The sequence below is a fragment of the Artibeus jamaicensis genome, unplaced genomic scaffold (genome assembly GCF_021234435.1).
Source record: "Artibeus jamaicensis isolate MK-2021 breed Jamaican fruit bat unplaced genomic scaffold, CSHL_Jam_final scaffold_461, whole genome shotgun sequence".
NCBI lineage: Eukaryota > Metazoa > Chordata > Mammalia > Chiroptera > Phyllostomidae > Artibeus > Artibeus jamaicensis.
Window position 1 is genome coordinate 15,049,207 of NW_026522045.1, and position 12,017 is coordinate 15,061,223.

The following is a 12,017-nucleotide window of genomic DNA, read 5'->3' on the forward strand; positions in this document are numbered from 1 at the left end:
GTAAATAACAAAAGTTAATTTTTCTTCATTCCTAAAGTTAGGAACATTAAGTTCTTTCCAGTAAATTGCTTCGAAGAAGCTTGGTTTGACCTTTTGAACTTGTTAGCAAATAGTTTATTGCTTGGTTTAAATGCTTCCATGACCTAGTGCTTTCCCTTGCACAGTATATAACAGGGAAAATCATTAGTCTGTATGTCATTCTCCACTTTCTTCTGTGAAATTCAGCCAAGAAATACAAAGAAAGGGCATCCACCTACCTTTGTCTAAAATTGATATGTGGATAAGCTACAGAGGGCTAAAGTAATAGATCTGGAAGACATTTTATTATCTTTTCTTTTTTTACTTGTCTCAGACAAAATACAGTTATGCTATGATTCATATTGTTAAGACTTATATCAGGATGACCTAATTTGTAGCAGTCTGACCAGGGAAATACTAATTCTGTTTAATCTGTAAAGCTTTAAATAATTTTCAGTAAAAGATAGAAAAATGAAAATCTTTACAATTTATTTGTCTCCTATATCTTTAAGACCCAATTCCTCTTCTAAAAGGAGAAGAGCAATAGTTTGGCCAAAATTTGTGAAAAGTAGACTTACTGCATTTAAAACAATGTTACTCTTGTATAGATTTTTGAAATTAGCTCTCATCTAACATGCTTTAAAAAATCAATGATTTACATTTTTAATAATGTTCTACATACCATTCATTTTTATTTTATTTTATTTTTATTTTTTTAATTTTATTTAGTTATTTTTCAAGTACAGTTTTTTGTCTATTTTTCCCATCCCAGCCTCCCCCGCCCCTTGCTCTCCACCTCCCTCCCATTTCCACCCCCCTTAGTTCTCATCCCTTGTCCTTCCTATTTGTTCCTCCAAATCCCTCCCCCTTTTTCCCCTTAACTTCATTTTTATTTTAAAATATTATTTATGTGGCCTCATGTAGTGACAAATATAATCAAGTGGCTGACTTTTTTACCATTTCAATAAACTGTTACAATTTGGAAAAGCAAATTGGAGGTAATGAGTGGTGTGCTGATTTGAGAGAGGATACTGAGAGATTCTCCATGCTGTATAGTAGATTACCCAACCCTAGTGCGACAGGCAATGGAGTGTTATTGTCTGTGGAAAAGGCCACATAGAAAATTAAATTAAATTGAAGTCTTCATATAGATGAAATGAATGCGGCAAAGAATAATGTACACAAATATAAGTAAGACATTATTGAGCTTGATGGTCAATGAAATGCATTTCCCTTGTATTTGGATTTCCCATCAACTTTTTACAATGTTGTGTGGCTTTCAGAAAGCATCCTTTTGTAACAGGATGCAGCCAAGGAGGGCCCCAAATGGGGATTTGTAATGGGGTACAGAACTCAGGATGTCTAGGAAATATTATATATATGATGTCCTCACCCGCACAAGCTGAGCTTCAGGGACATTGAGAGTTGTTCCTAATAAGAACAGTTTTGTAGATAACCTCTAGAATGGTCATTTAACATATCTATAACCTTTAACTGATCTATGACACCTCTCTGGGTTCATAGATATGTTAAATAGCTGTGGCCATGCCTTCAGCCAGGGGATGGGAGTGACTTCAACCTAGGATGTAACTGGGAGGTAACGCCCTCTGGGTACAGCACCTGAAAAAGCTTGCAGATAATTGGCTCCATGCCATGGGGCCATACCTGCCTGGACTTACTATGGCAGCCCAGTAAAGCTGGAAGAATACGGGAATGCTGGCAGGTGTAGCTGATTGTGGGAGGAGTAAAAAATGGGGCTGCAGAAGAAGATTGGCACTGGTATTTAAACTCGGTGCAGCAACCTTGCTATTTTGGAAGGGGACTACGTGGCTTTGGTGAAAGTTGGGACCATGCAGCTTTAGGGTGCTCCCTTTTTGCCATATGGCTTAGTAAGCAGGAGAGACTTTGCCTAGAAGAAAAGGGGTGAAAGGATTCTTGCTGGTGGGGCATGAGAAGGTGCCACATGGTTTTGGATTAACTGGAAATTGCAGCAGCAACACAACTGATGATGCCAAAACTGAGGGGCTGCCTAAACTACTTCTTTTCCTGAGATACAGTGTCCCAGACTGGTCAAAGGGGAGAAGGAAGGACTGTGCATTTGTGGTATTCTAAAGGACTTTAGTATTTTTTAATGAAGACATTAAGTCATTACTCTAAATCTGTATAACCTTTTAAATAAATAATCTCTTTCCTTTTCACCAATCTCTGGCATTGAGAGACATCTTTCCCTGGTGGTGGGCAAGGAGAATCTAGTATAGGGGGGAACCTCCGGAGCACAAGGGTGGATCCATTCAGTAATAGTATATCATTCCCTCTGGGTCTGTTCTGTAACACTTCCTTTATGGACACAATTGCAAATATACTGTTGTATTCTGTGGTTATAAACTATTATTAAAATAAACATAGATTTGAATAATAACTTTTAAAAAGCATACTTTTATATAAAGTATCTCAATCAGTTGAGAGATAGTTTGATAAAATGGAAGGGGCATTGGCTTTGAAATCAGGAAAACAATTTATGGGACTCATAAGTGATTTAGCTTCTATTCCTCTCTTTCTTCATCTGTAAAATGGAGATAATAATGGTATCTACCATTTAGACCTCAAGAGTATAATATAAATGAATATATGTAAAATGCTTAGCAAGTACTAAGCATGGAATAAATATTTTTAAGTGCCTCAATTATAAGTAAATTTAACTTTATTTTATCAAAAGCTTCACTGAGGAATTTTAATAATATTGGTATATTCTTTTTAGTATACTTGCCATATCTTTTTTTTAAGTAACAAAAATGGTGGAATTTCATACTTATTTACAGGACACTGCAAGATATGAAATTCCACATAGAAATAAGAAACCCACTGAGAGGAGAAGCTTTATACAGTCTGTACAGTTTGGAACTATTCAAGCAAAGTTTATTGTTAAAAGTGCTAAAATAACAAAATCAATTTTAAAAGAGTTCTTAGTAGAGAAACAGTAAGACAAACTTACACCAAACATAGTACACAGAAAACAGTTTTTCATGCCTCAGCTATACAATTTAAAAGTTAAAGGTCCCAGGAGTGCCATCCTGAACTTGCAAGGTATAGCTGTCAAAGGTAGTTTCTGGCACAACATTTTGGTCTTCCTGTTCCTCTACAGGGAACTACTTCTCAATCAAGTTAAGTGAAGCTTTGTACATAGACTCATTTTTATGATTTCATAGAGCTTCAATTTGTCCTAACTTCCACATTCTTTAATCATTGTACTAACTTTCTCAGTTTTACCTAGTTTCTCAGCAGCCTGAAAGATATTTGAAATGCATCCAGAATCACCAGAATAATTTTGGTATCTGTTGCAGTTAACAAGTTCACTGATGGCTCTATTAGCCACAATAAATGAGGTACACAATCTGTTCAACTGTTTCATCACTTGTACAGTTTGTCACAGCTCATACAGCTTCCTTTTATGTCTTAAAGTTTGTGTTAGAGAGAACAACAATGAGGAATGGGACAAATCCATGATTCACTACTTGCTGTGTCTGGTTCTGGCAGCCAGCTGTGATGTTTGACATTGTCCATGTCGCTTCTTTCTGGATATTAGTTATATAGTTCATTAGTAGTCTAGGAAAGATGGCAAGTGCTCCTGCATTGATTGCAACTTGAATCTGTTTATCTGTTGAAGTGACAATTTTTCCTATGGTTCTTAGTGCAAGAATCACAATTGGCAATTCAGTAGCTTCTAGGGGCTTCACAACTTAGGGCACCACTTCTGTTTTCACAACCATTTCAATTCATTCATTTGGACCTTTAGTAAAGTAGGAAATGGCCCAGCAGTTATCTGCTAATGTTTCTGGATCATCATAATACAGAATACAAACTAAAATAGGAAGAATCTCCTCAACAGAGGAGGTACAGTATTGTGACAAAGATTTGAAAGTGTCCAGGTAGGATTATATAAGTAACCACATGCTAAAAATGACATGTCAGGAACTACAAGAAGAGCCAACAGTGGATCAACTGCACCATACCTGATTACCAAGTCTCAGAAAACTGAACCATCACCTGTGATATTTCTTAGAGCCAGTATGGCTTGTCCACTGATGTGAACATGGGGAGATGCTAACAGAGAAATGAATTCTGGGATAGCGCCTGCATCTACTACAGCCTTAGTCTGTTCTGATGTCCCAGAAGCAATGTTAGTGAGGGCCTAGGCAGATTCAAACTGAACAGGACTATAATCAAGTTTGCCCAAAAAGGACACAAAATTTGGAATCAAACCAGCCCAGATTATGTTGTTTATGGGTGGCTGTTTTTCCCTAGAAAGCAGTTTCCTCAGGGTCTGAAGTAGCTTGGACCTGGCTTTCCAAATTGTTTGTATCTATGCCTTTGACAGTGTCCTCAACAGACCAATTTGCAGAGCCCTGGGTGTTGCAGGTTCTCCTCCACCCCTGCAGTGAACAAGTAGCATCATCAGGATACAAACTGACATTTCTCATTTTCAGCATCTGGTCATCCTTCCTAAATTTCCTCAGCTCCACATTAACTTCTGTTCAGCAACACTTCATTTTTGTACTCTTTCCCCTTGTTCTTGGATCTATGAACATGGGAAGCTGGAGAATTAACATTCTTATTGGTGCACAGAGTTATGAGACAAAGGGAGATAGCTGCACATTTGGCTCAGGCTTTCACAGGATACAGTGTGGTGTGAACAAGCTGTGTTTTGGTTGCTCTGAAAATGACCACTACAAGATAGTATATTTGCAGCATCTTTTATGTTTCTCTCTGCACCACTCCCTTTATGATTCTTGTTTATCTTCTTAGTTTTTTTAATGTATTATTTCTTTACTTGTTTGATTATCAATGGTATTTTTATCCTGAGGGCTACTGCTCCCTTTCTATTCCACCTTTCTCTTCATCCATTCTCCTATTATCTCCAGTCTTTCATCTGCTTTTACTCAAACCTTGATTTTTCTAGGAGTTATGGCCTCTGAGGCATGTTTACTATTTGATAGATTCGTGTTCAGTAACTAAAGCCCTTCAGAGAAAAGGTAATATATAAATGAGGTAAGACTACTTTAGCGATGTGACTGAATTTTTTTAATGTACTTGCCAGAAAGTATATTTTCAAATAAGTATTGTTATAGTCATAACTGTCACTGTGGGATTTGATCCATTGGTCTGCAATAATATGACTTTTATTAATAGCATGGGTCTCAAATAACAAGTGTTTTGTGTTCTAGCAAGTTTGTTGTGTACCCCAAGTCAGATATAGTTTTCAAGCCTCAGACTCCATCAAAATCCTCATGGTCTCCCTACCCGAACTATCCATTACAGTGGCCAGTCATTAATTTTTGCTGCTGGACATTCAAGCTCAACTAGCTTACTCCTTGTTTCATCTTATACACTTGGCAAAGCCCCAACTCTAGTTAAATACAACTTTCTGCCTATTTCCACACCTGTAGCCCTACAGCTGAATGCAGAGAAGGAAAAAACACAACCACCCACTTTAAATAGATCCTTAATGCTGGTCAAGAATCACACATTTTCCTAGGCCATTCATTCTGTTCTCATAAATTACTATTTCACATTTGTACTCTCTTCAGACCTTCAACATTTCTTTCTCCCATCATACTCTCATCTGAAAGAAAATGGAAAACAGAAAATAACTTCCATAATCCCAAACTACATGCTGTGGAACTGTGCCTGTTTTTCCATGTTCCTGTCTAATGCCAACACTTCCACTTTACCACTAGATTTCATGCCTACTCAAAACTCCAGGACATCACCCCAGCAATTCATCCATCTCTCTCCTGCATCATCCATTTTTCTAATTTCTACTGAATCATTGCCATCAAAAATTTAAAATTTCTTTATTTTCCCATCTGAAAAATTCTTTATTACACATCTCCCTCTAGCAACTCCTGTCCTTGTTTCTATTTTTTTTTATAGCAAAACTGCTCAAAAAAAAATCCATCCTCACAACTATGTTGAGCCCATTGCAGTCAGATTTTTGCCACTACTGTTTCACAAAAACTATTATTTTCAAGATAATCAATGATTTCCCCATTGATAAACCCAATGTTCAGTACCAACCTTATATGCCTTGTTAGTAGTAATTGTTATAGTCGATCACTCCTTCCTGCATGACTTCCAGAACCTCACACCTTTCCTTTTCATTGACTTTTTCATTATCTCTTTTGCTGATTCCTCTTATTGACTCAACTTCTAGAGTACTTTCCAGATCAGAACTTGGTTTTAGTCTCTTCTTTATATATTGAACCCTGAGGCGTCTTTGGTAATCTCATCCATTCTTTAAATATTATTTGTATGCTGAATATTTCCAAATATAATCAGACATCTCCCCTCAACTCCAGACTCACATATCCAACTGATTACCCACCATCTTTATTTCAATATCTAACAATCTTTACATCCTTAACAGACCTGAAATTAATTCCTCATATTGGCCCTCAAAGCTGTTCTTCCTACATTTTTTCCTTATGTTAGTAAAGAGCAACTCTGTCTTTCCAGTTATCAAAGCTAAAAACCTGCCATCCTTATTTCTTTCCTTTCTCCATTATTCACATGTTATTCACCTACAAGTCCTGTCAAAAACACCATCAAAACATATCTAGAATGCAACCATTTCTCACAATCTCTACTGCCACTGTTGTGGTCCAAACTATTATAATTTTATATCTGGGTTACTACAATAGTCTTCTAACTGGTCTCTCTGCTTCCACATTTGCTCGCCTTCCCAAAAAGCCTATTCTCAACACAACAGCCAGAGCGATACTGTTAAATGTAAGTCAGATACCATAGTTTGTTTACTCAAAAGATGAATTTCTCAGAGTAAAGTCCAAAGTTGTTACAATGATTCACCCATAAGACCCTACTAGATGTGATTCTGCATACTGTATGAATTCATCTCCAACCACTAACCCCCTTGCTCACTTCAGGCCAGCCATACTGGCCTTATTTCTGAAACACACTTAGCATTTTCCTAACTCAGAGCCTCTCTATTAGTTCTTCTCTCTAGTTGTAATACTCTTCCCACAGACTTCCACGTGACTCATTCCCTTGCTTCTTTCAAATCTTTCAATGCAATCTTTTGACTCTCCTACCTAAATAGGATAGCACCCTTTCAGTCACACTCTTCTGAATTATAGGGAACTTATCCGTGTGGAATGGAAAATGTAGCCCAGCCCTATTGGAAAGTCGATAGGTGCATGTTGGCACACAGGATGCCAAGCCCATGGCATCCTGTAAAGCATAATGAATGAGAACCTTCTTTGATGTATGCTATTGGGAAGCCAATAAAAGCCTGTCAAGGCAAGGGTGGAGGCACTCTCCCCTTGAGAGAGTGGCCATCCCATCCCTTTTTCTCCACAAGACTTTGGTACTCTGTGTGAATTTGTCTTGTCTTATCCACAATGCTACAGACACTGCTGGCTAGAGTCTGCATCAGCACCCCCCCAACTACAATATAGATTCATGAGGCAGAAATTTTGCCTGATTTGATCACTGTTGTATCTGCAGGACCTGGAACAGAGTCCAGCACATAGTAGGTGCTCAATACATTTTGTGGATAAATTATTTCTGATTCAGAGACCCTAAATAGACAACACTTCACATTCTGAAAGGTGGTATACTTATCTAGGATTCTAGGAACAGCAATGCTGATTTAAAAATAACAAACAGCCCTGGCAGGGTTGCTCAGTTGTTTGGAGCATTGTCCCATACACCAAGAGGTTACGAGTTCAATCCCCAGTCAGGGCTCATACAAGAGGCAATCGATTGATGTTCTTTCTCATAAATCTCTCTTTCTCTCTCCCTCTCTTTAAAATCAATAAAAACATGTCCTGAGATGAAGTTAAAGAAATAAAACAGGAAACAGAAATTTGGAAGTAAGGTAAAGGAAATACAAAATAAGTTTCCAAGGACAAGAAGTTGAGGGAAAAGGGAAAGAGTAGCAGTGAGAGGTGAATGGCATGAGGTCTTTGATAAGGCTGCTATCAGTTGTCAGATCCCTAAGGTTCTGGTGTGTTTTGTTAATATTTGTTTGTACTGGAGTGAGTGTGGTTTTTTTCAACAGCTGTGTAGGACCAGGAATGTACTGATTAAGTTGTAAGATGCCTGGGAACATATCACAGCACCCACTTGGATGTGAGGATTTACTACTCTTAGTTGTACAGGAATGCATATACAAGGACTTTCCTACCATGCAACTTAGTGGTTGTGAGTTTTTAAATAGTGGAGCTATTGAAAGAGTTACAGAGGATAAAGAGGGTCTCATGATTCCACTGTGCAATGAATGGAGAAATCATGCTACCTCAGATTTTTCTTTGGGTTCAGAGCCTTGGAAGTCAATTAAAAGTCCCATTTTTAGGAAGAATGATAATTAGGAAGGAAACCATATGAACACTTCCAAGTGAAGGCTCAATAGTAGAGGAAGTGCTACTTGACTGATATATGTGTGAATTTTGAATACAGGCTAAACAGCCTTTCTTTCTTCTGCCAACCTACTGGTGAGAGCAGCCAGCTTGTTCTGTATGACTCAGTTTTGGCCCCAAAGTTCTAGATTCCTTTTGTGCTTAACACTTCATCTATTGTTTCTGAGTAAGTGGTAGAAATCCTCAATAATTTCGAATTCCAAGCAAAAGGTCCAATACCATTACAGTGGAGATCAGGGAGGTAGGAGGCCAAAAGCCCTATTCTCAGCTGATGAGACTAATAAAACTTATTGAAACTAGGTGCTGTGAATGAAGCAATAAATCAAATACAAACCCATGCACTCAAAGAATCCAAACTGTAATGAGGATTGGGGTGGGGAAATATGGTCATATAAATAGACCATATTTATAATGTAACATGTAAAGGGCAATGACAAAATACAGGGAGCTACAAAAGAACATCAGGAAGGGAAACCTAGTTGAGTGGGCTCAAATAAACCTTTCAGGAGGTGATTCCTGAACTGAGGCCCAACGAACAAGTACCAAAATAGTATAGAAATAGAAGGGGCATTTTAGACAGAGAAGACTGTGAGCAAAGGGATGGAAGTGAAAAATGGTATGGTGTGTCCCAAGTAACTGCAAAGCATGGTGGTAGCTGGATAATGAAATTTAAGTCAGGAATGATGATGCATGTGGCTGGAGAAGTAAGAGGAAACCAGATCATGGAGGCACTGTGCCCCAACTTAAAGCCTTTCTCCTTTTGATAATGGGGGAGTGGGACAAGGGTTTTGAGTCTAGAAGTGTTACAGAAGAGGGGCCTGGCCCTGAGTGGATCTACCTAGGGCCAGCTATAGTGTATGCATTCTTGATGTCATGCAAGAAAGATTCCACAACAGAAATCCAGGTGACTAGGAGGATGTGTTTATTAAAGCTGGGAACAGTGAAACAAGAAAGGGCTCAGCATAGTAGAAGCAACAGAACCGCCTAGGCTGGGCTTCCTTAGCTCACTGGAAGTCAGAGAAAAGGGGGCCTTGTGACAGGCTCAGGGGATTATCCTGGGATAAGCTGCCAGCTGCCCATGACCTTAGAGCAGGGGTGTCATTTTCACCACAGGCCACATCAGACTCATGGTTGCCTTCAAAGGGGTGAATGTAATTTTAGGACTGCATAAATGTAACTACTCCTTAACTAGGGGCAAGGAGCTTGGTGCTGCCATCAGGTAGAAATAGGTGCTGGTCCGGCTAAAACAAGGTGGAGGGCTGGATTTGGCCTGCAGGCCTTGTGTTTGCCACCTGTGCACCTGAGTTTAGGAGACACGTACCTGTGAAAAAAGAAGCAGAGGAAAGAAGAAGGGAAAGTGAATGGTGAGGGCTGCTCTCCAAAGGGAGAGCACATGCATGCTTGGTCCTTTGTCTTGAGGCTTTTATCTCTCTCTTGCAGGGGAGAATCTTAGGGGAAGTCTCAGGAAAGCATTTCAGTAGAATATTCATCAGTGCCCTTTCAGGGTCATGGTCTCCACTAATTGGTCAGTGAAGGCAGGGGCTCTTTAATGATAGCAGTGGGTTCTGGCTTTCCCCACCTGGTCTTGCTGCTTTTCTGGGCCTGAAGCTGAATAATAACTGAGGTCTAGACATTATCTCCAGGGAGGAAAGGCCAGGGGAGGAGAGGTTACCCTGGGGGCAAGGTCTTTGTTTTCCCTCTAGTGACTATCTGCACCCGGCTATAAATTGCTTCCCCATTGTGTTCAGCTATCTGTCACAGTTTTCTTATTCCACTTGCCAAAGAATTTCCCTAGCTTCTTACTATCTTGTCTCAGAAGTAACATGGTGAGCATTTCAGAAAATTTCCTCTCACTGCAAAATATGGGCTGCATTAGAAATGCTAAAACTGGGGACAGGAACAATAGCAGGGAAGAAGTTTATGTAACTCAGGAGAGATGATGGTTATTTGAACTAGGATGATAACAGTGAGGATGGAGAGAACTAAAGAAATACTTGAAAATTAAAATAAGTACTGTAAGTGTTTGATGACTGACTGGATGTCAGGATGAGAAGAATGAATAAGCTAGGGTAATTTTTAACTTGGGCATCTGCATAAAAAGAGATATCGGGATCTGAAACAGGAAATAAAGTGAAGCCAGTTATCAGAGAAGGTGCTGAGAATTACTGGCCTGGGATTAGCTGGGGGGTGAAAGTGGAGCTTCTTAAGAAACTGTGAGAGCAGAGGAAGTCAGGCGGTCAGTGGAAGCTGGAAGTTGAAGCTAAATCCAAAAGGCAAAGGGGAGCAAACAGTCAGCATTCACAGATGAAGTACAGTTATATTAATCAGAAACCAGAAATGTGGCCCACTGATGACACATAAATGAAGAGAGGTATATAAAATCATTTTCTGCAATGCACACAGCACCAAGCTAAGCTCTGTGGGGCAACTTTTCTCAAAAGTCCCCTGGTCCACCACGATGAAAGTAAACATGACATGACATGATCTGCTTGGGGAGGAGAGGTGGCCAGGTTCTCCTAGGAAAAAGGCCTTGAGCAGTGGCCAGTTTTTCTGGGGAAAAAGGCCTCGGGCCCCTTCCTCCAGAGGCTTTTATTGGGTTGTAACACATAGGAATACAGGGCGGCAAGGATCAAACGGTAAATAACATTTCAAAGAAATCTGAGGGCTTTGTCTGAGTCAGTGTCTGTCAGGAAGGGAGTTTTGCAGAAATTTTGGGAGACATACTCATTTCCTGCTTGGACTTTTATCATATGAATGAAAGCACTCTTAGCAGATTTCACAGGTTTTTCAGGAATTCTTTGTGATGTTAAATTTTTCCCCGGGACATGCTCTATCAAGGCAAGGAGCTGCACCTCCAACAGGTATTCAGGCTTAAGTGGATTAGAGCCAGGAAGGGCTTCTCCCAGAGGACATGGGGACTCAGGCTATCTCACATAGCCAGGGGGCATGGGTCTATTGCTTGCTCTTTGTTTCAGCCCCCCCTTCTATGATGGCCTCCCAAGTGGTCGAGTCTGGCTTAGGTTGCTCCCCGCTATAAGGAGACTTACCCATCATGGACTTTCGACCATGTTTGGGGTCAGGGAGGAAACTGAGGCAGCATTTGCTACCAGAGACAAGCCTTATCTCCTGTGGCTCGAATTCCAGAGGTTACTGGCTCATCCTTAGCCACGGGGCAGGGGGGTAGGGTTACAATTCCTGAAACCAGACAGAGCGGTCCACAGCAAAGCTCCTTGAGTTTAAATAACCAGGAACTGAATGTTCACTGATATGTGTCCTGAAATCTCTTTGTAAGTATGCTTTCTGCTGTACAGAACAGAAAATCCTACTTCAAATGGTGTAAACTATAATGCCTTAATTCACATAATAAAAAGAAGTCCCAAGGTCAGGTGGCTCCAGGGTTTTGTTTTCAATGTCTCAAAGAAAAATTCTAGGACAGCTTTATTCTTTCTTTCTGCTCTGCCATTCTCAGAAGTGTCAATTTTGTCTTCAAACTTATTCTTCTCACAATCCCAAGATGAATGCATAGTTCCAGCCATAACATCTAGACATAACCATGACCAATGG

At 39.7% G+C, this 12,017-nt stretch overlaps 1 pseudogene; it reads right to left on the reverse strand.

The window, feature by feature from the left end:
- Positions 1–3,059: 3,059 nt before the first annotated feature.
- On the reverse strand, positions 3,060–11,504 carry LOC119034703 (importin subunit alpha-1-like; annotated as a pseudogene).
- Between the last annotated feature and the right edge of the window lie 513 nt (positions 11,505–12,017).